The 5859-nt window shown below is 38.2% G+C and overlaps 1 pseudogene; it reads left to right on the top strand.

Annotated features, from left to right (window-relative positions):
- The first annotated feature begins 2440 nt into the window (after positions 1-2440).
- Positions 2441-4015, top strand: LOC112662966 (splicing factor 3A subunit 3-like; annotated as a pseudogene).
- Positions 4016-5859: the final 1844 nt, after the last annotated feature.

The raw sequence follows: 5859 nt of genomic DNA, 5'->3' as shown, positions 1-5859 counted from the left end.
TCTGCTATTATTGGTTATTGTGTGGCCTCTGAGAGACTGTATATTAATTTTGTATTTATATAGTCTCTATTTTACTGAATCGTTTTATTTTCCTGCAAAAGAGAGTTTCTTTCTTCTCCTAGTGGAAGCAAATAGTCATGCTATGAACTATAAATGGAGAGGGTCATGTGGCAAGAAACAGGCCTCTAACCAATAGCCAATGAGTCAGAGCCCTTATATATAGCCATAAGGAAATGTCACACAGCCAGAAGGAAATGAATTCTGTCAACAACCCGAATGTGCAGATACCTTCCTGGCCAGAAGATAATGAAATGACATGGTGATGGTTAATTTAATATGTCAACTTAAATTGGCCTAAGGGTTGCCAAGACAGCTGGCAAAACATTTCTGGGTGTGTCGATGAGAGTACCCTGGGAAGAGATTTGCATTTGAATCACTAGACTAAGTAAAGCAGATCATCTTCACCAGTGCAGATGTGTATCATCTAATTTGCTGAGGGACTGAATAGAACAAAAATGTGGAGGAAGGGCAAATTCTCTCTCTTTGCTGTGACTGGAGGATCCGTTTTCTCCTGCCCTTGGACTTAGTCACTCTTGATTCTCTGTCATTCAGACTACGATCAGATCAGGACTTACACCGATAGCTCTCCATTTCTTAGGTCTATAGATTTGAACTAAATTACACCACTGGCCGTTCTGACTCTCTACCTGTGGATAGCATATTGCAGGATTGATCAGCACCCATAACCATGGGAACCAATTCCTAAAATATGTCTCCTCTTATAAATATATAAGAAGTTAACAGAGCTAATATATAGGCTCTATTTCTTTGGAGAACCCTGACTAATAATGACATTTTATTTGAAAGAAAATTCCTATGAACCCCAAAGCCCATATTCAGTGAAATAACATTTCCAGACAAGCGAAAATTAAAGCCATTTTTCTTCATCAGTTTCACTGATGAGGTGAGAACGAAGTTCAGCCAACTTCTGGGTTGTGGCCTGGTGGGAGCCTAAACCAGAGAACCCAGCTAAACCATGCCTGAACTTTTGACCCGTGGAAACTGTGAGATAAATGAATGTGTATTATTTTAAGCTGCTGTATTTGTAGTAATTCGTTACACAGTAGTAAAAAATAATGCATATTCTATTACATGAAATATACTTTAGTCTAGTAATGCTTTTGACCTTAATGTCAACGGTGTTTATATTGCAATAGCTAAATCAGCTTCTTATTGTTGTTCTTAGTATTTATTTGGAATATCATTTTATGTTCTTTTACTTTGAACCACCTGTGCCTCATATTTAAAGTGTAACTTTTTTAAGAAAAATGTTGTTTGTTTTTGTGATGTTTTGTTGTTACTGTTTTACCCAGTAAGATAATTTCATTTTTTATTTGGAGTTGTTAGTCTGCTTATACACACTCCCTATTCAATTTCAATCTTTCTTACCTCTTTTATGTTTATTTTTCTCTTTTGCTCTGCCTTCTTTTATATAAAATGTTTTTATTTTTTTCCATTTACCTCTATTCTTGTTACTTATACATTTCTACTCCTCTTCCATTGGCTTCCTAAATACTAAAACATTCTTTTTTTAAAAGATTTTATTTATTTATTTGACACACAGAGAGAGATAGCAAAAGCAGGGGGGGAGCGGCAGAGGGAGAGAGAGAAACAGACTCCCCACTGAGCAGGGAGCCCAACATGGAGCTGGATCCCTGGGATCATGACCTGAGCTGAAGGCAGATGCTTAACCAACTGAGCCACCTAGGTGCTCCTAAAATATTCATTCTTGTATTAATATAGTATAATATAAATTAGTAGTCATTTCTAAGATAGTTGCATTTATCACCCCACTGCCATTTCTGTCATCGTCATTCATTTAATTCTACATATATTTTAAACCTCACTAGATGTTATTAGCATGTTGTACAATTTTCATTTAGATATACCCATGTAGTATTATTTTTTCAATCATATTTATTCCCTCCTCTGTTTCCAGTTTGCTGTGTAGAATAATCTCCTTTCATCTGAATTTTTCTTTCTTTTCCTTCCTTCCTTCCTTCCTTCCTTCCTTCCTTCCTTCCTTCCTTCCTTCCTTCCTTCCTTCCTTCCTTCCTTTCCTCCTTTCTTTGCTTTTCCTGTAGAGTAAGATTGATGAAGAAAAGTTGTCATTGTTTTTGTTTGTCTAGAAACATTCTTATTTTAGTGAATATGGATTTTGGGGTTTCTTTCAATGTCAGGTCATTTCTTTCAGATAAAGGTGCTATTTTATTATCTTCTGACTTCCATTTTTTATGTTGAAAAGTCAGTTCTTATCTTTAGTGTTGCTTTTTAAAAAGTCACAGATTATTTTTTTCTCTGTCTGTATTAAAGAATGCTTCTGAGGAGTCACTTCTGGCAGTGTCAGTGGCCTGAACTCGGGTGCCATGGCGGAGGAAAAATGGAGACAATTCTGGAGCAGCAGTGGCAGTATCATGAGGAAAAGGAATGGCTCATGGATGTCATTGCCAAAGAGATGCTCACTAAGAAGTCCATGCTCCGGGACCAGATCAATTCTGACCACCGCACACGGACCATGCAAGATAAGTATATGGAAGTGAGTGGGAACATGTGGAATTTGTATGATGATAAGGATGGGTTACAAAAGCAGAAACTCAATGCCATTTCAGGGCCCAATGAATTTGCTGAATTTTATAGTAGACCCTAGCAAATAAAAGAATTCCACCGGAAACACCCAAATGAGATCTGTGTGCCAATGTCAGTGGAATTTGAGGAGCTTCTGAAGGCTCGAGAGAATCCAAGTGAAGAGGCACAAAACTTGGTGGAGTTTACAGATGGAGAGGAATATGATCATTACCTCGACCTCCGTGACTGTTACTTCAAATATATTAATCTGAAGGCCTCAGAGAAGCCGGATTATATTACCTATCTGTCCATCTTTGACCAGTTATTTGATATTCCTAAAGAGAGGAAGAATGCTGAATATAAGAGATACCTGGAGATGCTGCTTGAGTACCTTCAAGATTACACAGATCGAGTCAAGCCCCTCCAAGATCAGAACAAACTTTTTGGGAAGATTCAGAATGAATTTGAGCAGAAGTGGGAGAATGGTACTTTTCCTGGATGGCCGAAAGAGATAAGCAGTGCTCTGACCCATGCTGGAGCCCATCTTGACCTGTCTGCATTCTTCTTGGGAGGAGCTGGCCTCCCTGGATCTGGACAGATTGAAATCTGCACTCTTAGCTCTAGGCTTGAAGTGCAGTGGGACCCTAGAAGAGCGAGCCCAGAGGCTCTTCAGCACCAAAGGAAAGTCCCTGGAGTCACTTGACACCTCCCTGTTTGCCAAAAATCCCAAGTCAAAATGCATCAAGTGAGACACTGAGAGGAACAGAGACATTGCGTTCCTAGAAGCCCAGATCTATGAATATGTAGAAATTCTTGGGGAACAGCAGCATCTCATGCATGAAAATGTACAACGCAAGCAGGAGAGGACAGGGGAGGAATGAGAAGAAGAGGAAGAGCAGATCAGTGAGAGTGAAAGTGAAGATGAGGAGAATGAGATCATTTACAATCCCAAAAACCTGCCCCTCAGCTGGGATGGCAAACCTGGCTGTATAAGCTTCATGGTCTAAACATCAACTATAACTGTGAGATTTGTGGAAATTACACATACTGAGGCCCCAAGGCCTTCCAGCAGCACTTTGCTGAGTGGCGTGATGCCCACGGCATGAGGTATTTGGGCATCCCAAACACTGCCCACTTCGCAACATGACACAGATTGAAGATGCTGTCTCCTTGTAGGCCAAGCTGAAACTGCAGAAAGCATCAGAGCGATGGCAGCCTGACACCGAGGAAGATATGAGGACTCCAGTGGGAACGTAGTGAATAAGAACACCTATGAGGACTGAAGAGACAAGGACAGCTCTGGTGTTCAGGAATGTATCTCAGCTTCTCGGCTTGCCCGGGCTTACCTGAAATCTTCTTTTTCTATTTCTCCCAACCAAATGCTCCTTAAAGACTCCTACTTAGTCTTAAGGTCTAGTGTACGTCTTGTGAAAACCAAGGCATGCTGGCAGATTGCAGTGTTGAGATGTGTTTTATCTTTGTTTATATTAAAAGATTCTGTCAGAAAATAAACCCAGTCCTTCTTCTGAAAAAAAAAAAAAAAAAAAAAGAGAGAGAGAATGCTTCTTTAGGGGTGCCTGTTTGGCTCATTCAGCTCCTGGCTCTTGGTTTCTGCTCAAGTCATGATCTCAGGGACTGAGATCAAGCCTCTAGTCAGGCTCAGTGCTCAGCATGAAGTTTGCTGGAGATTCTTTCCCTCTACTTCTCCCTCTCCCTAGCCCTCCCCCTGTTTTCTCTCTCTCAAATGAATAAATTAATTAAATATTTTTAAAAAATGAATGCTTCTTTATTTTTAAGTAGTGTTAAGTATTAATATGATATGCCTTTTGTTATTTACTCTCTATTTTTTCTGCTTGGGGTCCTAGCATCTTATGAATCTGTTAGTTGATATATTTCATTAGTTTTAGAAAATTAAGGCCATTGGTCGATTGTTACCTTTATTATTCTTTCTCATCTGCTTCCTCTGAGGCTCAAATGGCATGTGTGTTAAATGTGTTCACTCTATCTCAGATGTCTCACACCTGCTTTATGTATCTTCCATTATTTTTGCTTTCCATGTCAAGTCTACAGATTTTCTGGTGAATTCTATTTCAATTCAATTATTCCTTCTGCTCTTTGCAGGTAAATTCATTTATTCAGTTCTTTCTTTCATTTTTTTTTTTTGTTTTCACTTTTATGGTTTCCACTTGGATCTTTTCATATAGAGTCTGGTTCTTAGTGAATTCCTTTATCATTTATTTTCTTGAAGTAATAACAGTTGTTTTATTAAAATTTGATAACTATAATGTCTATATCACTTGTATTTCTATTTGTGCTTATTCTTACCCTCAATTGTATTCATTAATTCATGCATGCATGCATATATGCATATACCTACATTCACTCATTCAGTATGCCTAGTGATTTTTAATGTCAGATAGTGTGTGTAAAAATTATAAATGTTAAGGATGATTTTTTTTCTTCCTTTAGAGAGGATTCACTCTATTATCTGGCAGGTAGCAGATGGATAGATTACCTGAGTCCAGTCAAGAACTGGGAAGACCAAAATATATGGCCATGTTTGCAAGTCTTGTTTCTAATATGAGAGTGTAACTCTCTAGATGTTTTAAATGTGAACGTGAAGTATTTAATGGGATTCCTCTACTTGGTAGATAATGAATTTTGATTTTTCTGTGTGCAGTACCATAGGGCTGCCATAAAGTCTACTTTGATATTTAGCCACTTTGGGCATGACTCTTTAACATTTTGCCTCGTGGAGCTTAAAAAATCAGTAAATGCCTCAAAATGAAAATGTGTGTCAAATGTTGAGCTAACTTCTTTGTTCTATAAGAAGATATGGTTACCTTCATATTTCTGAATTCTAATTTTTGTCTCCAAGCCCTGGAATACTTGACAACATTTTAGTTGCCTCTTAGGAGCTGTCTGTTTTCTTCTTTGTCAACCATGCACCAAAAGTAGGTAAACGCTCCCAAAGGAAAAGCAGTGTGCAGAGAGTTGGGCTCAACTCAATGAGCTTCCATTTTCTTCAGTCTGGTCCCTCATATCCTTCCTGCTTTAGCAGCATTTCTGTGCTTTCTGAAAGATTCATTTCTATATTTTATAGCATTTTTCTAGTTGTTTCCATTGGGAGAACTCATATGCCACAAACTATATTATCATAGCTGGAAGAACTCACCTCAAAAAGTATTTCTAGTTTCATTTTTTAAAGATTTTATTTATTTATTTGGGAGAGAG

This window comes from Canis lupus, chromosome 20, assembly GCF_003254725.2.
Source record: "Canis lupus dingo isolate Sandy chromosome 20, ASM325472v2, whole genome shotgun sequence".
In the NCBI taxonomy this organism is placed as follows: Eukaryota; Metazoa; Chordata; class Mammalia; order Carnivora; family Canidae; genus Canis; species Canis lupus.
Note: the sequence above shows the minus strand (reverse complement) of the source record. Positions and strands in the feature narration are given on the sequence as shown.